Source organism: Schistocerca piceifrons, chromosome 1, assembly GCF_021461385.2.
Source record: "Schistocerca piceifrons isolate TAMUIC-IGC-003096 chromosome 1, iqSchPice1.1, whole genome shotgun sequence".
Lineage (NCBI taxonomy): Eukaryota > Metazoa > Arthropoda > Insecta > Orthoptera > Acrididae > Schistocerca > Schistocerca piceifrons.
In genome coordinates this window covers 770,827,881-770,849,620 of record NC_060138.1, presented here as the reverse complement: position 1 = coordinate 770,849,620, position 21,740 = coordinate 770,827,881, and the positions used below count along the sequence as shown (strand labels likewise).

General features: G+C 44.4%; 1 protein-coding gene across 1 annotated transcript in view; it reads left to right on the top strand.

Moving 5' to 3' along the window:
* LOC124803378 (neuronal acetylcholine receptor subunit alpha-7-like) overlaps nucleotides 1-21,740 on the top strand; it is a 615,218-nt gene that overhangs the window by 476,195 nt on the left and 117,283 nt on the right. The window lies entirely within an intron of this gene.

The following is a 21,740-nucleotide window of genomic DNA, read 5'->3' as shown; positions in this document are numbered from 1 at the left end:
TAATAATGTAATTATGTCTCGTTCCGGAGTAACAATATAATAATGATTTATACAGTTTATTACCTCAATTTCGTTTGTTTCTATGAAAATACCCTTCAACAGTGAGCCGTGCGTGGTTCGTCTTCGTGCCATTTCTTATTTTGCATCTTGTTTTTACCGTACTTCAATTACTTCTGTCATTGAGATGCTGTCCTGCCTGCCCGTGAGCGGCAGCAGCAGCGCTTATTGATATAGGCCCTGCAATATTCTGGTCCCAGCGGAGGTTCGAGATCTCCCTCGGGCATGGGAGTGTGTTCGTCCTTAGGATAATTTAGGTTAAGTAGGGTGTAGGCTTAGGGACTGATGGCCTTAGCAGTTAAGTCCCGTACGATTTCACACACATTTCATTTACCTGCAGTATTATCTTTGCTGGACTGCTATTACTTCCCGGTCGTGGTGTGTTGTGAGTTAGTTCAGACCTGGCAGTGTTTGAGTTGGCACTCGGCACAAGTTCATTCGGGACGTGGCAGCAGTGAGGTCCGGACCGCCATGACTCGTCCGACGGTTGCCGACATAAATGAGTCGAGTGGGGACGACTTTGGTTGGTCGTCGGTCGGTCGTCTTGCCGGACGACGTGTATTTGGCTGGCAATCGCTTATGGGTTACAGAGTAACAGTGTGCCGACTCGATTTGTCCCTGTTATTGTACAGGCACTGCCGTTAGCATTGTCTAGTTCTTCATGTGAGTGTTCATGAAATTGTGTGTAGTTTGTGTGATGTTGACTGACAAGTTATTTTAAATGTTGTCGGCGTACTGGCTCTGAGCAGTTGGTCGGTTGACATAGAGCAGGCGGGAATTCTCGGCGGGGCGTAGTTTGGCCGGGACCACTGGCAGTCTCTAAGCGGTGTCGGAGAGTGTGGCGCTGTTCCCATTGCTACGAGGTCCGTGGCTCACCGACCCTAGACACGAAAGTTGAGTTTGATTTTACCTACCAGCAAGTCAAGACTGTTCACATTGTGTCATTTGGAGTTCGTTGTCAGCTGTTGAGGTATTCCTGCAAGCAACAACGTGGTTTCCAAGTTGGAAAATTCTAGCCACCCTCCAGTGGTGTTTCACTGTATTCGGTTATTTGAATTGAAGTACACCAGCTACGGTCGCAGGTTCGAATCCTGCCTCGGGCATGGATGTGTGTGATGTCCTTAGGTTAGTTAGGTTTAATTAGTTCTAAGTTCTAGGCGACTGATGACCTCAGAAGTTAAGTCGCATAGTGCTCAGAGCCATTTGAACCCTTTTTGAAGTACACCAGCAGAATCTTCTGACTTGTGGCCATTAACGTTCCGGTTATCTGCCTTGGGCGTTGACGTAAATTTCAGGCAGTGTAGTTTCCACATCGTGTTCAGCACGGTGTGTAGTTTGACAGCTCTGTGTATGATTGGTTGTGGGCACCAATATCTTCTACGTTCTTCTGTTGAACTGCTTGTTGTGCCCTGGTTGAGTGAAGTGGTAGTTATCTTGTCGGTGGGTCCGCTGACTGTCGGGCGGTTGGATTGTCGTCGGATAGTGAAAGGTTGGCCCGACTGCCTGTGCACCTAAGCGAGCGTTAGTGTTTGAATTATAGGCCGACCCTCGAACGTCTGGGCGCCCTTGTGCGTACCGGCTTTTTTTTTAAATTTGTTCTTGTTGGTACTTGTATGCCTTCTATCCGGTTTGGTGTTTTAAATTAGAGTTGTTTCACTCTTAAGACCCTCAGCCTAGTTTAAGGTATTATTTCACGTAAGCCTTTTGGCATTTTAAAATTATTTTGAATTTTTAAGTGTTCGGCCTACAGCCGATTTGAATTTAACTTGTTTGCTCCAACCTAACTAAGGAACTGTTTTAAGATAAGGCTTGCCTTTTAAATTTCTGATTATAATTGCGTTTTAAGTTATTGGCCTTCAGCCGTTTTTAAATTAAAGTGGCTTTCAGCTGGTAATTAAATCCCAAAGATTAAAGCTGTGTGCTTAAAAATTTTGTTTGGGCTCTTGTAATGTTTGATCAAATAATAAAGTTTTATGTTTGAGTGTAACTGACAGCCCCTTATTTTGGCCCCTTTCCACAATTTATTCTATCTATGCTGTTCTGCGGGCTAAGCAGGGCATTTCGAACAGTAAAAAAGCCTGTAATATCATCGAAATGTACAAAACGAAAAAGAGAGTAACGCAACAAACCTCAGACGAAAACAAAGAACACATTGTTAACACAATGTGATCAATATGCTCTGTCGTTGTACAGCAGAGTGCATGACAAAATGCATAACTCTACCCTTACAGTGTTGTTCAAAGTGTCGACCACTATTGTCACGTCAGTGCGTACAGCGACGCACCGTCTACTGTTTTACACGCTCAAGAACCCCAGAAGTTACGAGTAGTATCTTGTCCAGTCTCAGTAATGTGACCACCTGTCAAAAGTTTGAATGAGCAGCTTTGAAAACGCATACTGCTGCGAGACGTGCCGGAAGAGAATCAGTGAGGCTCTGCAACGTACCGACAAGGATGTGGAGCCATACCGTCTATAGTGCTGTGGCCAGCTGCGCTATGTTTCCCGGTTGAGAACTGATGGCGCGAGCAGTCCGATCGAGGTGGTCCCACGGATTCTCTACCATGTTTAAATCCGGAGTTTGGTGCTAGGGCAGAACGGTAAACTCATCCTGATGCTCTCTGCTTCACGCACGTATACTGTGAGCTATATGACACGTTTCCGTGTCCAGCTGGTAGATGGCATCATGCCGAGGAGAACCAGATTGTAGGGTTGCACATGGTCTCTAAGCATAGATGCATACTTCTGTTGATCCATTTTGTCTTCCAAGATAACGAGATCACCCAGTGAATGCCACGAAAACATTCGCCAGACCATAACGCTTCCTCCAGTTGGTAGGGTGTTCACTTCCAGACGTCTCACGCCGTACACGCCAACGGCCATCTGCCCCATGGAGCATAAAACGTGATTCATCTGAAAAGGACACCCGTCATCACTCAGTGGATGTCCAGCTACCGTATTGCCGTGCAAATTCCAGACTTAGTCGCCGATGAACTGCGGTCAGCATGGATGCATGAACAAGATGCCCGCTGTCGAGGCCCATATGCAATTATGTTCGCTGAACGGTCGTCGGGGAGATGTTGTTGGTAGTTCATATTGGCAGTAAATTGCTCAACAGTTGCACATCTCTTCGCCCGCAAACATCTCCACAACCGACATTCATCCCTGTAATCTGTGGCCCGTCGTGCACCACAGTTCTCGGCGCCGGTTTTGGATAGCGCCATTTTGCCATGCACGGTATATATTAACCACGGTAGTAAGTGAACAGTTTACAGACTTAGCCGACTCGGAAATGCTTCCACCTTGGGCCAAAATTCAATGATCATGAACTTTTGGGTGTCATCGCTCCATTTCAGGATTACGACAACTACTGCACTATTTTCTCCGTCCCCCCGACACGTTTTATATACTCTCCACTGCTAGTGCAGCCACTTGCCGTATGTAAGTGGTTACTGCACGTCGATGACGAATATAGGCAGTGGTCACATTAATGTGATTGAACCATGTACTTGCGCGATCCTACTATTATAGCAACAAAGTCCGTCAGAGCATCGACATGATTCACATGAACGAGGTTCTTCACATGCCTCGAGAAGGTCTATTTGGGTCATGTCTGGTGACCGAACAGGTTCCAATCAATTGTTGTCCAAATGACATCAAAGTATTTCAAATAGTTATATCTTCACTCGTTTGCAGAGATCGCAGTACTGCCAGTAATATAGAAAATGTCAGATCTGACTGCAAATGACTGAGTCTGAAAGAACTCTGCTTATGACACTGCAGTTCACGTTCACGTGCTCTTCGCAGCCAAGAAATGCAGATGATAAATGGGTATTCATTGGACAAATATATTATAGTAGAACTGGCATGTGATTACATTTTCACGCAATTTGGGTGCATAGATACTGAGAAATCAGTACCCAGAACAACCACCTCTGGCCGTAATAACGGCCTTGATACGCCTGGGCACTGAGTCAAACAGAGCTTGGATGGCGTGTACAGGTACAGCTGCCCATGCATATTCAACACGATACCACAGTTCATCAAGAGCAGTGACTGGCCTATTGTGGCGAGCCAGATGCTCGGCCACCATTGACCAAACGTTTTCAGCTGGTGAGAGATCTGGAGAATGTGCTGGCCGGGACAGCAGTCGAACATTTTCTGTATCCAGAAAGGCCCGTACAGGACCTGCAACATGCGGTCGTACATTATCCTGCTGGAATGGAGGGTTTTGCAGGGATCGAATGAAGGGTAGAGCCACGGGTCGTAACACATCTGAAATGTAACGTCCACTGTTCAAAGTTCCGTCAGTGCGAACAAGAGGTGACAGAGACGTGTAACCAATGGCGCCCCTTACCATCACGCTGGGTGATACGCCAGTATGGCGATGACAAATACTCACTTCCATTGTGCGTTCACCGCGATGTCGCCAAACACGGATGCGACCATCATGATGCTGTAAACAGAACCTGGATTCATCCGAAAAAATGACGTTTTGTCATTCGTGCACCCAGGTTCGTCGTTGAGCACACCATCGCAGGCTCTCCTGTCTGTGATGCAGCGTCAAGGGTAACCCCAGCCATGGTTTCCGAGCTGATAGTCCTTGCTGCTGCAAACGTCGTCGAACTGTTCGCGCAGATGGTTGTTGTCTTGCAAACGTCCCCATCTGTTGACTCAGGGATCGAGACGTGGTTGCACGATCCGTTACAGCAATGCGGATAAGATGCCCGTCATCTCGACTGCTAGTGATAAGAGGCCGTTGGGATCCAGCACGGCGTTCCGTATTACCCTCCTGAACCCACCGATTCCATATTCTGCTAACACTCATTGGATCTCGACCAACGCGCGGAGCAATGTCGCGATACGATAAACCGCAATCACAGTAGGCTACAATCCGAACTTTATCAAAGTCGGAAACGTGATGGTAAGCACAACGTTTCACCGGGCAACGCCGGTCAACTGCTGTTTGTGTATGAGAAATCGGTTGGAAACTTTCCTCGTGTCAGCACGTTGTAGGTGTCGTCACTGGCGCCAACCTTGTGAGAATGCTCTGAAAAGCTGATCACTTGCATATCACAGGATCTTCTTCCTGTCGGTTAAATTTCGCGTCTGTAGCACGTCATCTTCATGGTGTAGCAATTTTAATGGCCAGTAGTGTATTTTATATCTGATGCTGGTATACATTAAGGTGACAAAAGTCATGGGGTACATCCCTATATCGTGTCGGACCCCCTTTTGCCCTGAGTAGCGCAGCAACTGGACGTGGTATGGACTCAACAAGTCGTTGGAAGTCCCCTGCACAAATACTGAGCAATGCTGCCTGTACTGAAGTCCATAATCACGAAAGAAGATAAACTTGCAGGAGTTTATGTACGAGCCGACCTCTGGATTATCCCACAAATATTTAATGGGATTCGTGTTGGGCGATGTGGATCGCTAAACCATTCGCTCTAATTGCCCAGAATGTTCTTCAAGCCAGTAGCCAACAACTGAGGGTCAGTGTATGGCGTATTGTCATCCATAAACTTCCATCGTTGTTTCGGAACATGAAGCCCATGAATTGCCGCAGATGTTCTCCAAGTGGTCGGACATAGCCAGTTCCAGTCAAATGATCGGTTCATTGGACCAGAGGACCACAACCCATACCATTATGGAGCCCCCACCAGGTTGCAAAATGCCTTATTGACAACTTGGGTCCATGGCTTCGTGCGATCTGCGCCACACCCGAAACCTACCATCAGCTCTTCCAGTCGTATAGGCTCCAATAGATATGGTCACGAGCCCAGGAGAGCACTGCAGGTAATTTCGTGCTGTTAGTGAAGGCCGTAGCGTCAGTCATCTGCTGCCATAGCCCATTAACGCCAAATTTCGCCGCACTGTCCCAACGGGCATGTTTGTCGTACGTCCCACGTTGTTTTCTGCCGTTACTTCACATAGTGTTATTTGCCTGCAGCTGCGCTCCGTCGTTAAGTGGAGGCCGTCGGCTACTGTGTTGTCCGTGATGTGAGATAAAGCCTGAAATTTGGTATTCACGGCACACTCTTGACACTGTGCATCTCGCAATATTCCCTAAAGATTTGCTTAATGGAATGTCCTATGCGTCTGTCTCCAACCACCATTCCGTGTTCAAACCCGTCGTACGTCACAATCACGTCGGAAATCTTTTCACATAAATCACCTGAGTTCAAATAACAGTTCCGCTAGTGAACTGCATTTTATACCTTGTGTACGCGATACTACTGCCATCTGTATACGTGCATAGCACTCTCCCATTGCTTTCGTCACCTCTGTATATAAGGCACTGAAATCAATCATATGTTAATAAAAGCAGTTTGCGATCGGGAAGGGGAATTTTTTATGTGACTGAAGAAGTGCAATCACTCACTACCGACTCACAGGAAACCATGGTTTCCTTATATGAGAAGACAGAACATGTCCTTAAATAACCTCCAAAACATTGTCGGTGGCATTCAGTTTCACGTTTTACATGAAGATGGTAACAAAACTGTGCTTCTAAATAGGCCCGTGCCGAACAATTACCTCGCCCTCGTAGAACAATTACTAACCCATACCATGATCTCTGACCTCAGTACCCACAGTCGCCCCCGAGCCGAGCTGACCCGATGCTGCCACGTGACATAGTATCTTTATAGAATTAAACTAAAAACTGCGCAGTCAGGCCTGTAGGTCTGGGCGATGTTGACGAGTCGCCATTCCATCCTCTGCCACATGACGTCATTCAGATGAGATGTGGAGGGGCATCGGGTCATCACACGGTTCTCGCGGCTGTCTAGACACTGTAATCGGTACCTCCATTCAAGCCGCTCCCAACGGGCATCAGGAGGCCGAGTGAACACGGTTACAATGCTTCCACCAAGCAGAAAATCCCTGGTAGTACCGGAAATTCAAAATTGGTCCTCGGCATGGTAGTCAGACGCAGTGACCATTCAGCTACGGAGGCGGTCCTACGGCGCCACACACGTCCTCACTTTGACTTCACTCCTGGTGTCCATCAACATCTGCTAACGTCCTTGACAACAAGTTCGTTATCCGATTAGAAGGTACCACACACCGTTCCAGTTCTCAACATTGACCCACACTTTCCAGCATGAAACACATAGCAATAGTTCAGTGAAGATGTTCCAAAACAGTAACTATGCCATCCACAATGCCTGAAAAAGGTACAATCACATCGGAAGCAAGCAGATGTCTTAATACTGCTTCTTTCCTATAGCAAATCTTGATCACAGATATATCTATTCGTCCCATCTATGGTTAACATGAAAGTTGACTTTGTGCAGACAGAAGCACATGTGCAGGATAAGTTGAAGTCATCAATGTACCAATTTCCTCCTGAGACAAACCATCTATTTCGCCGTACTTCCGCGGTGCCTACTTTTTTGCGATAAATTTTATGAAATGCCTGACGGAATGGCTACAGGTTCTCCTCCTTCTTCAGTAATGGCCAACATATTTATGCAGTTTTTAGAGAGATGTACCACTAACATGGATCCCTCCACCTGCACACCTTCTTTCTTTGTTTCTCCAACACGTTTGTGATCTGGGTACATGACAATAAACCTCATCAGTAAGCATTAGATGAGTAGCAATTCAACCTAACGTATTTACAGATGAGATTTGTATCCGTTCTCAGCTGATTTTCTCCAACATAAATGAAAATTGGCGTCTCTGTAACTCTATACAGGGTGTTACAAAAAGGTACGGCCAAACTTTCAGGAAACATTCCTCACACACAAAGAAATAAAATATGTTATGTGGACATGTGTCCGGAAACGCTTACTTTCCATATTAGAGCTCATTTTATTACTTCTCTTCAAATCACATTAATCATGGAATGGAAACACACAGCAACAGAACGTACCAGCGTGACTTCAAACACTTTGTTACAGGAAATGTTCAAAATGTCCTCCGTTAGCGAGGATACATGCATCCACCCTCCGTCGCATGGAATCCCTGATGCGCTGATGTAGCCCTGGAGAATGGCGTATTGTATCACAGCCGTCCACAATACGAGCACGAGGAGTCTCTACATTTGGTACCGGGGATGCGCAGACAAGAGCTTTCAAATGCCCCCATAAATGAAAATCAAGAGAGTTGAGGTCAGGAGAGCGTGGAGGCCATGGAATTGGTCAGCCTCTACCAATCCATCGGTCACCGAACCTGTTGTTGAGAAGCGTACGAACACTTCGACTGAAATGTGCAGGAGCTCCATCGTGCATGAACCACATGTTGTGTCGTACTTGTAAAGGCACGTGTTCTAGCAGCAGAGGTAGAGTATCCCGTACGAATTCATGATAACGTGCTCCAGTGTGCGTAGGTGGAAGAACATGGGGCCCAGTCAAGACATCACCAACAATGCCTGCCCAAACGTTCACAGAAAATCTGTGTTGATGACGTGATTGCACAATTGCGTGCGGATTCTCTTCAGCCCACACATGTTGATTGTGAAAATTTACAATTTGATCACGTTGGAATGAAGCCTCATCCGTAAAGAGAACATTTGCACTGAAATGAGGATTGACACATTGTTGGATGAACCATTCGCAGAAGTGTACCCGTGGAGGCCAATCAGCGGCTGATAGTGCCTGCACACGCTGTACATGGTACGGAAACAACTGGTTCTCCCGTAGTACTCTCCATACAGTGACGTGGTCAACTTTACCTTGTACAGCAGCAACTTCTCTGACGCTGACATTAGGGTTATCGTCAACTGCGCGAAGAATTGCCTCGTCCATTGCAGGTGTCTTCGTCGTTCTAGGTCTTCCCCAGTCGCGAGTCATAGGCTGGAATGTTCCGTGCTCCCTAAGACGCCGATCAATTGCTTCGAACGTCTTCCTGTCGGGACACCTTCGTTCTGGAAATCTGTCTCGATACAAACGTACCACGCCACGGCTATTGCCTCGTGCTAATCCATACATCAAATGGGCATCTGCCAACTCCGCATTTGTAAACATTGCACTGACTGCAAAACCACGTTCGTGATTAACACTAACCTGTTGATGCCACGTACTGATGTGCTTGATGCTAGTACTGTAGAGCAATGAGTCGCATGTTAACACAAGCACCGAAGTCAACATTACCTTCCTTCAATTGGGCCAACTGGCGGTGAATCGAGGAAGTACAGTACATGCTGACGAAACTAAAATGAGTTCTAACATGGAAATTAAGCGTTTCCGGACACATGTCCACATTACATCTTTTCTTTATTTGTGTGTGAGGAATGTTTCCTGAAAGTTTGGCAGTACCTTTTTGTAACACCCTGTATATCCTGACATATACTGACTAATATCTCACCGCACAGAGATTTTGCCATTCAGCCCAGAAAAAAGAGTAGTTTTAGATACACAGATGGATACTGCTCCAGCGGACCGCAAAAGGACCGTTTTGATTACAAGACTACACTGCGCATCACAATTAAACAGTCATTTTTTGATGCTCATTCAGCTTATACCATTAGGACACAGAAGTTCGAAATTTGGCTCGATGGTGCCTACAGCCTCACTCTGCAAAGGCGCAATAGCGTGGCGCACTGCAAAGTCGCCCTCACGCTCGGGGATGCTGCAAACAGCAAGGTGGCGACACGTGCATAACAAAAGCCAGAGCTCAGAATTCACGTGAGATGTAACTATCCATGGACAATTAAACCTTGCTCAGACATCGCGTGCCTGCAATCCCATTGAAGGAAATTAGAGAGAGGTGCGACCACAGTTTTTGTTCTGAATGCAGGGTGGGACCACTAGGGACCGTTCAAACCTATTCGTAGAAATCTGAACGTGATCCGAAGCAGCAAAGGGTGTCTACGCTTTTTTTTTTCAGCACTACTGTTAGGAGCCTTCTTGTGGCATGATCACATGGAAGTGCAACATTGACAATCACATGAACTAAAGAGCAAACCGTCCCTCTAAGACGTCTCATATTGATTACCTGCACACCTTTGACGAGCATTTAAAACATATCCCTGTACAGAGACATACATCCACTAATGAGTACGTGCCGGCGGGATAGGCAACCCTATCGACACACCCTCAGCCGAGCGTGGCTATAACGCTGCGCTACACCCTGCTGACCGCATGCGAAATCTGAAGGGCGTCAAAACTGTTGCCTATCCCTCTGGCGCGCAGTTATCGATGAAAGCATGTCCATGTACAGGGACATTTACACTGAAGCGCCAAAGAAACTGGTGTAGGCAGGCGTATTCAAATACAGAGATATGTAAATAGGCATAATACAGCGCTGCGGTCGACAACGCGTATATAAGACAACAAGTGTCTGACGTAGCTGTCAGATCGGTTACTGCTGCTACAATGGTAGGTTACCAAGATTTAAGTGAGTTAAAAAGTGGTGTTATAGGCGGCACACGAGGGATGGGACACAGCACAGCGAAGAAGTGAGGATTTTCCCGTGCGGCCATTTCACGAGTGTACCGTGAGTATCAGTCATCCGGTAAAACATCAAATCTAAGATATCGCTGCGACCAGTAAAAGATCGTTCAATAACGGGACCAACGACGACTGAAGAGAATCGTTCAGCGTGACGGAAGTGCAACCCTTCCGCAAATTGCTGCAGATTTCAGTGCTAGGCCATCAACAACTGTCAGCGTGCGAACCATTCAACGAAACATCATGGATATGGGCTTTCGGAGCCGAAGACCCACTCGTGTACCCTTGATGACTGCACAACACGAAGCTCTACACCTTGCCTCTGCCCGTCAGCACTGACATTGGACTGTTGAAGACTACAAACATGTTGCTTGGTCAGACGAATCTCGTTTCAAATTGTATCGAGCGGATGGACTTCATGAATCCATGGACTCTGCGTGTCAGCAGGGCACTCTTCAAGCTGACGGAGCCTCTGTAATGGTGTGGGACGTGTGCAGTTGGAGTCATATGGGACCACTGATACGTCTAGCTACGACTCTGACAGGTGACACGTACGTGAGCATCCTGTCTGATCACCTGCAACCATTTATGTCCATTGTGCATTCCGACGGACTTCGGCAATTCCAGCAGGCCAATGTGACACCCTGAACGTCCAGAATTGGCACAGAGTGGCTCCAGGAACAGTCTTCTGAATTTAAACACTTCCACTGGCCACCAAACTCCCAGGACATGAACATTATAGAGCATATCTGGGATGCCCTGCAACATGCTCATCAGAAGTGAGCTCCACCTCCTTGAACTCTTTCGGATTTATGGACAGCCTTGCAGGATTCATGGTGTCACTTCCCTCCAGCTCTATTTCAGACCTTATTCGAGTCTATGTCACGTCGAGCTGCGGCACTTCTGCGTGCTCACTGGGCCCTTCACCATATTAGGCAGGTGTGCCAGTTTTTTTTACTCTTCAGTGCTCAATAAAGGATTCGCAGGTCAACTAGGGTGTCTTAGAGAGGCTCTTTACCACTTTATTCAAGCACGTCTCGATTTCGCACTCCGCCATGATCATGCCACAGCAGAATGCGAAACAGAAGGCTTGTAGGGCTCAGAAAACAAAAACACCCACAGATGCTTCGGATCACGTTCAAATTTCGTCGAATGGTTTTGAACGGTTCCTAGTATTGCTTTTGCACCATTACAGAGGAATGTTGTAGGCACTTCGAGCCAAATTTTGAACGTCTGTGTCCTAATTGGAGAAGCTGACTGTGTTTCGAAACAGTGACCTTTCAATTGTGTGGATCCATGATCAAGATATCTACATCTACATCTGCGTGATTACTCTGTTCTTCATAATAAAGTGCCTGCAAAAGTGTTCGATGAACCACCTTCAAGCTGTCTCTCTACCGTTCCATTCTTGAAACGCGCGCGGGAAAACGAGCATTTAAATTTATATGTGCGAGCCCTGATTTCTCTTATTTTATTGAGATGATCATTTCTCTCTATGTACGTGGGTGCCAATAGAATGTTTTTGCAATCGGAGGAGAAAACTAGTGATTAAAATTGCATGAGAAGAACCTGTCGCAACGAAAAATGCCTTTGTTTTAATGATTGCCACTCCAATTAACGTATCATGTCTGTGGTACTATCCCCCCCCCCCTTATTTCGCGATAATACAAAACGCAAAACGAGCTGCCCTTCTTTGTACTTTTTCGATGTCATCTGTCAGTCCCACCTGATGCAGATCCCACAATGCACAGCAATACTCCAGAATAGGGCGGACAAGTAGATCTGTTGTACCATCTAAGTGTTCTGCCAATGAACTTCAGTCTTTGGTTTGCTCCAACCACAACATTCTTTATGTGATCGTTCCAATTTAGGTTATTTCTAATTGTAATTGCTAAGTATTTAGTTGAATTTACAGCCTTCAGATTTGTGTGACTTATCGCGTAATCGAAATTTCTCTTAGTACTCATGTGAATAACTTCACACTTTTCCTTATTCAGGGTCAATTGCCCTTTTCGCACCATACAGATATATTATCTAACTCATTTTGCAAGTCGTTTTGATCATCTGATGACTTTACAGGACGGTAAATGACAGCATCATCTGCAAACAATCTAAGACGGCTATTCAGATTGTCTCCTATGTCGTTAATATAGATCAGGAACATTAGAGGGCCTATAACACCTCCTTGGGGAAGTTTTACTTGTGTTTTACTCGACGACTTTCGTCTATTTCTACGAACTGTGGCCTTTCTGGCAGGAAATCACGAATCCAGTTGCACAACTGAGCTGATATTCCATAGGCACGCAGTTTGGTTAGAAGACGCTTGTGAGGAGCGGTGTCGAAAGCCTTCTGGAAATCTAAAAATATGGAATCAATTTGCCACCTCCTGTCGACAGCACTCATTACTTCCTGAGTGTCTCGCAAGAACGATATTTTCTGAAAGCGTGCTGACTATGTGTCAATAAATCGTTTTCTTTGAGGTAATTCATAATGTTCGAATACAGTATATTGTGGGGTAACCGGAGAGTTGTGGCGCCCTGGAAATATTGTGTGTTATGAGTTGGGACGCCTGCATAGAACGCTCGTCAAAGCCGCGGCCCGGCAGCAACCACATGGTGCCGAACGTTAGCTGAGCATGAGGGGAGCCCCAGCGCTTGGTCCATCGAGCACGTGGCTGGGAATTCCTTGGTGACGCTGTGCGCCGGGAGCGCCAAAGATGGCGGACTTTGTGAAACCTTAATGGCAGGCATTTCACTGTTCGTATAGAAATTAATAGTAGCCAGATGAATCATGATACCTCAAAAAGAAACATGTGCATTACTATTATTTGCACGACAACTCTGATGATGTAATCAGATTTTCAAATCTTTATTAGTTTAAAGTTTAGTATCTTACGGTAAATTATACAAGTAACACCGAGCAACGAATTTGCAAAATTTAAACGCTTCATCCGATTTCGTCGATCGACGTGTCTTTAGAAAGCCATTAGTGTAAACTTAAATTGGTATATATTACAGGCATGTAACTTGAACAGTACATGAGTTATTGTAGGTCAAAATGGCCAATTACTCTTAATTGCCTCAGGCCATAAGTACTCCACAGTTACATGAAAAATCGGTATCTGAATGCTTATAAATATATTTATTCGTCTATGTCTTTGTTTATATCCAATATAAGCTATTCATGAAGAAATTGGTTAAATATTTACTGTGTTATAGAAATCACAGAGACATTAGGCTACTGGCCTACCTCTTGTTTCTGTTCCTTTGATATATGTTTATTTGATTTGTTTATGTATTTCATAATGTGTGTTAGAGCATGTTTATGGTCCAGCCGTAGGAATATGTATTTAATTTCAAGTTATTTAAATGTAAATCCAGTATTTCGAATGTGTTTCATTATGTTTGTGAGCGAGCGTTGACTTGAAGACATAGCGGAAGCACTCTAGTCAATCACAGCGCTCGTTAATGGAGAGGACAAGGGAGTGCTGGACAGTATGGGAGAGGACATGGGAAAGTCCTGGACAGTATGACGTGACGGGCGCATGGTCACGGGAAAGACTTGGAGAGTGGAGCAGTTTGTGAGTGGTAGCAAGAGACAGAAATATTTCGGAGTGCCCACTTGTGCTATTGTGTGATTTCTGTGGCTTCTACAGTGAAGATGTGGTATGCGTTTTGAAGTGAATATCTCGCGAGCTATGTTGTTGTTCATAACTAACTATGTGAAGCAGTAATCTATTGTTTCTCTGTCATTCGACTTATATTTCATTTAATTGCTGGACCATCGACACCAATAAGTGTTTTACAGTAATAAAGGATATTCTTAAAGGTACTTTTGCTATCATACTCATCATTTAAAGTCGTTAAAATAGTACCAGCAGAATTTATTTAATTGCAATCTTTCATTTATAAATGTCTATATTACGTCCAAAATTCGCAATTGCCGAGTGATAGGAACCTTCGACCATTCGATTCATGTGTATATTCATATTGTACACTGTAGACTCAGCATTATTTGGCCTGTGATGTGGTAACTACGTATCCCAGCCCCTAGATGACGAAACCAGCCAAAACTTTTAATATTTCATCTCTGAGTCTGTGGGTACGTAGTTGGGGGCCACCCACAACATAACTTTAATTTGAAAGCTCGCAGTATGTTCCAAAACCCTACCGCAAATTGACATTAGTGTATGGGCATGAAATTCAGCGGATTACTCCTATTTCCCTTTTTGGGTATAGGTGTGACTTGAGCAATTTTCCAGTCTTTAGGTACGGATCTTTCTGTGAGCGAGCGGTTGTATATCATTGCTAAATATGGAGATATTGTGTCAGCATACTCTGAGAGGAACCTGACTGGATTACAATCCAGATCGGAGGCCTTGACATTGTTAAGTGATTTAAGCTGCTTTGTTACACCGAGGATATCTACTTCTGTGTGTCTCATCTTGACAGTTGGACTTGATTGGAGCTCAGGAACATTTACTTCGTCTTCTTTCGTGAAGGAGTTTCGGAAAACGATGTTTAATAACTCTGCTTTAGTGACACTGTCATAAGTGATTTCACCGTTGTTTTCGCGCAGTGAAGGTATTGATTGCGTCTTGCCACTGGTGTGCTTTATGTACGAGGGTTGACTGAAAAGTAATGCCTCCACCTTAGTAACTCTTCCACAGTTGGTGGCATTGATATGCGGCAGGTACTGCCTTGTTCCATAGCCTCTTCTCTACAGCTCCAGTTGCCGGGAAGCCTTAGCATTGAACAATTGTGTTTTGACAGTGTAAAGTATGTAACCCTGCGCAGACGGTCGGTCAACGCGATCTAAGCAACGTGCAATCACTGAATTCTTGACAGCAGAAGGTGTCACCCCAAAGGAGATTCATCAGAGAATGAAAGCAGTTTATGGTGGTTGTGTTGATGTGAGTACTGTGCGTCATTGGGCGAGTAAGTTCAAGGATGTTAAGGCGGGAACATCTGACCTGACTGACAAACACACTACACGTGTCACCACAGCAGAACTACAGAGACTGAATGTCACCACCGTTGGGCATCCTCCATACAGTAAAGATTTAGCACCGTCTGACTTCAATCTGTTCCCGATAGTGGAAGATGATCTGCGGGGACATCATTATGCTTCTGATGAAGACGTTGTGAGAACTCTGAGACTGTGGTCGCGGAAACAGAGAGTCGACTTCTCCTGTACGGGTTCAGAACCTTTGTTCATCGTTGGCAGAAATGTATCCAATTGGCTGGCGATTATGATGAAAAGTGAATATTGGTAATTAAAGGTCACATTCTAAGGATTATTTCTGCGTTTGAATTATTAAAATATTCTCATCCAAACCCAATTAACGAAGGTGGAGGCATTACTTTTCATTCAACCCTCGTATGACCAGAATCTCTTTGGGTTTTCTGCCAGATTTCGAGACAGAATTTCTTTGTGGAAGTTATTAAAAACATCTCGCATTGAAGTACATGCCATATTTCGAACTTCTGCAAAACTTTGCCAGTCTTGGGAATTTTGCGTTCTTTGTCCCGAGTTCGAGTCTCGGTCGGGCACACAGTTTTAATCTGCCAGGAAGTTTCAGGTCAAGTATGCTTTCGCAACTATTTACACTTCGAGTGGGCTCATGAATTAATTGTTCAAAATAGTGTTCTGAGAAAGCATTCATTACAATTTCGGATGACGTTTTATGCTTGCCACCGGCTTTAAACGTATAATTTTTCCGACATATCGAGGGTAGATTGAAGCCACCACCGAGTATAATTGTATGAGTTGGAGTACCTATTTGAAATGAGAGTCAAGTTTTCTTTGAACTGTTCAGCATCTTCTGAATAGGGGGTCGGTAAAACGATCCAATTAATAGTTTAGTCCGACTGTCAAGTACAACCTCTACCCAAACTACTTCGCAGGAACTATCTACTTCAATTTCACTACAGGCTAAACTACTCTGACAGCAATAAATACTCTACCAGCAATTGTATTTAATCTATCCTTTCTGACCACTGTTAGGTCGTTAGAAAAAGTTTAGGCTTAACTTATTTCCGGCTTTAGCCAGCTTTCCGTACCTATAACTATTTGAGCTTCAGCGCTTTCTATTAGGTCTTGGAGCTCTGATTCTTTCCGAACACAGCTACGACAATTTACAACTACAATACCAATCGTTTCTGCAACTACCTTACTGTGTATTGGAAAAATGGAAATGAAGTCCCATGTTTCTTTACAGAGCGTAGGGGAACGATGCGGGAGACCCGCACCGCCTTACTAGGCAAGGTCCTAATGGAGGTGGTTTGCCGTTGCCTTCCTCCGACCGTAATGGGGATGAATGATGATGATGAAGACGACACAACAACAACCAGTCATCTCGAGGCAGGAAAAATCCCTGACCCCGCCGGGAATCGAATCCGGGACCCCGTGCTCGGGAAGCGAGAACGCTACCGCGAGACCACGAGGGCGGACTTACTGTGTATTACCTATCCTCTTTTAGACGGACACCCTTTCTGTGGTTCCCTGAGACCCTCTAACCTTCCTTCCACACAGCACCCGCTACCCGTGTAGCCACCTCCTGTGTGTAGTGGACTCCTGACCTATTAAGCGGAACCCAGAAATCCACCACCCGATGTAGTAAGGAAGCAGTATTAAGATATCTGCAGAGTTTTCGAAGGTAACAGTCTTGCATCCTATCTGGTTGCACTTTCCTCAGGCATTCTGGTTGGCATGATCATTGTTTTGGAACATTTTAGGTGAAATATTACGAGGTGTTTCACCCTGTATACCAGGACAAATACTGTGACCGCATTGCACTCCAAAGGGTTCAGATCTCGTTCAATGGGGTTCCAGCCTCACAGTGTCCTTAGAGATGGGTTGAATCGTCCGGGGGTTGTCAGCAGCGTATAAGTTTCTCAAGAATGTCGTTCTGTTACACATCTCATTGCAAGTTGTCGTTTTAGGTCGCGAAATGTGTGTAAATGAACATCGCAGGGGAAATGGCAGTTCTATTAACGCCCTCTATGTCATCTCCTGAGGTACCTCCGTGTCGATTCTGAGCAGCGATGGGTCTGAACTTTTTGCCTCGGCCACACATAAGAAAACCGCCTGATCTCAATGCTGAGTGTCCCGGTTCTGATCTCTATCGCAGAGGCTTCAAGTGAAGGGGTGGGCAAGGAATATGTAAGGCCTTCTCATCATGTGACACGTCCACAGTGGTGCTGGGCAGAGTTGTGCTGAAATTTGGTGCCAATGTGACACCATTAGCCCACTTAACACCTCACACGAACTTCTGAGCTCTGGCCTTTCTGTTTCACGTGTCTAAGTGTTGTTGTTTGAAGCGTCGCTGAACTCTGAATAAAAAGGCAGAAGTTTTAGGAGTCATAGCCTATGTCGAGGCATAGTGGATGTGATGAAGAACGCAAGAGTCATGATGGAAAGAAAAACATGTGATGTGCTTGCTGAGGGTGCTCAGACAGCAGTCTTGAAATCTCAACAAGAAAAAAAATTATCTACCTGCTAACCAAAGGCAGCTTCTTCTTGCACTCACAGAATCCCTTCTGAGATTTGAGGGGGGAGGGAGGTGGGGGATGGGAGGAGGCAGGAGGGAATCTAAGTGGGATGGTGAGGTGGATCTCCTCAGTCTCACTGGCTGACCTCACTAGGACTCCAGACTACGGCGCTAGCTTACCTGAGGCCCCCATTCAGGACTGACTCGGAGTTGGTTCGGAATAGTTTGGGAATGTTATGAGTTACCTAGAACTCTTCTTCTATAGATTTAATATGTTGTGCCCAGATTTCGGGGATTCACTCTCACAGAACTAAATAATGTTAGCAAGATGGTTCGAATGGCTCTAAGCACTATGGGACATAGCATCTATGGTCATCAGTCCCCTAGACTTAGAACTACTTAAACCTAACTAACCTAAGGACATCACACACAGCCATGCCCGAGGCAGAATTCGAAGCTGCGACTGTAGCAGCAGCACGGTTCCGGACTGAAGCACCTAGAACCGTTCGGCCACAGCAGCCGGCTGTTAACAAGAGTTCACAGACGTAGAATTCCGCAAAAGAGGTTCCCTGGAGAACATACCTTCCTTAACCTTGAGGTATTCCAGTGGTTAACATCAGAAGCTGTCAGAAAGCCATCTGGTGCGATGGTAGTGTAGATTATCAACACATTTACGACCATGGTTTAAGGTTCTTGCGTGTTTTACCATTTTTATGTTACATTTAATTTCAGCACTAATAGAATGCCTTAAACGACAATACAAATCTTGAAGCAAATGTTTAATTTGAGTTGTATACGACTCTCTTAGGTATGTGGAAATACGACTAGTGCGAGATTCCAGGAAGCGAGTGACGAGATTGGAGCAATATTAAGTAAATAAATAAATATGTAAATATAACTCTTAACAGTTGTATTTATTTAAACAGTTTTTGATGTTGGTGAGCAACAGTCATAAAATAACTTTTAAATCAACAGACCGCCATTTGACTGTATTGTTGTTTATTTAATTACGACCCAGGTTTCGGCCTTTTATGACATTTTCGAGTGATTGAGTTTATGTCAATAACATATATTGCAGGACATTAAGCTCAAAATTGGCCATAAAGTAACAAAAATATTCGATTCCCACGAAATGCCAGGTGAAAAATCATCATCTTGTAAAAATATCAGTAAATAATTTGCAATATATATTAATGACGTAAACTCGGTCAATTGAAAGTGTCATAACAGGCCGAAATCTGGGTCGTAATTAAACAAACAGCAATACAGTCCAATGGCGGTGTGTTCATTTAAAAATGTATTTCTTTAGTTAATCTATGTACTTAGTTAATCTATACAACAGCTTTGGAAGTCCTAGCAACAGTAACATGTGTCAAATGATGTTTATCAGAATGTGGGGACATACCATGCGTATTTTAATTTAAGTCGCAAATTAGTGATCATTAATGCTTGTTTGGGTCAAGAAAGTATTAGTCTATCAGAAGCTCAGAATGGGCAAAATTCTGTGACAATTCGTTTGCGCATGCTGCCGCATCATTGTATCTGACTTTGTATGTGGCATTATATAAAATGCACCTGAAGGTGGGACTGGTGTCCTGAGACTTGACTGTGCTTCCTTTTTATTGAAAATAAAATTTAGTATAACTGTATGCGACTGTTATCAACCATAATAAATATCAGTTTGCCATCTGCCTTCAAATGGTTCAAATGGCTCTGAGCACTATGGGACTTAACTCTGAGGTCATCAATCCCCTAGACTAAGAACTAAGTAAACCTAACTAACCTAAGGACATCACACACATCCATGCCCGAGGCAGGATTCGAACCTGCGACTGTAGCGGTCACGCGGTTCCAGACTGTGGCGCCTAGAACCGCTCGGCCACTTGGGCCGGCCATCTGCGTTCACAATAGTTAAAGTCATGTAATGATTTCAGACCAAATCGCTTCGAACAGAAACTTTCAGCTTCTTGAACATTGTGGCTGATTGCAGTCACTGATCTCAGATCAATTAATCAAGCCGTAAAAGCTCCTTTCGTCTATTTAAGCGCATATATTTTATGTCGCCAGTCAGCTACCAATCATTGCACCAAATATAGTTCATTTGCGAATTTTTCTGTATTTTGTAACCAGTTTCGCCCACTATCCACACAACTATGGCTACTTCACACAGCCTCATATGATTGCAATAATTTCTGATAACACAAAGAAGTTTCCCGGAATTTTCATTGCGTCGCGCTACGTAATTCAGTCGACTGTTAATCATGAAGTAGCACTACAATTTCAAGTTCGCCCAGTCGGATCCTGGCAACGAAGACGCAGAAAGTCGTCCAAAGCTTGATGTTATCATTTATACCAATTCGAGAGAATGTTGTTGAAGAATTCCAACGTGAAAAATGTATTCCCTTCTTATTGGTGTTCACCAAACAGAGCACAAACACACACAAATCGTTATAGCTATAAACCAATCATACCTTCTGTAGTGACTGACAATTCGCAATTTTTCACAACCACAACTTTTATTCATGTATATTTACAAGGTTGATGACTGAACAACAAAAGAAAGGTAACAATAACGATACCAGTAAAACTCTTCTGATTGAGGAAAACAGAACGTTCACTTCTAAATTTTCCACAAAGGTTCGTGGTAACGCACACACACTAGTAAAAGTCCAATTCGGAGACGAAGACGTAATCTTTAGCTGTCGAAGTTCACGAGTTCCAGAGTGAACTGAACTTCGGGGCTGGTTCTAGCCCCTGAAGAACTGTCTCCATCCAATCAGGTTTTGGCGTAGTGATACTTCCCGCAGGCCGTCGCTCGAGCTCCCCCTACAGGAAGTAGTGCTCGGAATGTCTGTTTCCATTATCTTGGAAGTAAATAGCTGGTGTTTACCATGGTGCTTTTGTTATGTCTTGGAGAAAGACAACCACGTCCTCTGTGGTGTAATATGGGTTACCTTGGCTCTGGCGTAGCACCTTCACTAACTCATTTACTGACTATTAAAGACGTGTCATAGGACGAGTGCTAACTGTACCATACCGGGAGCAACGAATGATTAGCTTTTGATGACGGATCACTTTCTCCTGCTTAAGGAAATATAGGATATAGGAAAAAGTTGATGTCTTAAGTAATAACTGAGTGACATTTCAGCCAACAATTTCTACTAGTATATTTTGTTTAGATAGGAAATGTTTATTTGCCTCGTAACGACTCTTCAAAGACGAGCCTTTAGTTGAAGATGTTACGAGTGAAAGATCATATCTACGTATAAACTACACAAATCACAGTGCATTGTATGCCAGGGAATAGTTTATACTATTTTTAGCCACTTTTTGTCCTACAACTTCCGCATATCAATCCAAAGAATGACTGCGTGCCTCTGTACACGATCTGATCTCCCTCATATTATTCTTGTGACTCTTGTGAAACAAATACAAATGCACTTATTTGTCTTACTAGTTCTACGTCACTGCACTTCACAAGTTTCCATTGAGTAGAGTCAATTTCTAATGTTTCATTCTTGAAGTTATGCAAAATATTCGTCTATGGTTTGCTTAATTTCCTCATGAGGGAGAAAAACTCTTTAGAAGTAGGAGCAAATAGACGTCAGAAGGGGCAAAAACTGATGAATAGGATGCAAGTTCACTACATCTTGAATCTCTGATCGTTCAATACCAAAACCAGTACCTCCGTCTATGGTTGCAGTTCTGACCGCCTTCCATGTGCACCATCTTCAGGAAAAGTAGTCATGTTTGGATTCACTTGTTCGAGTTCTCAACTGTTGTAAATGGTGGAG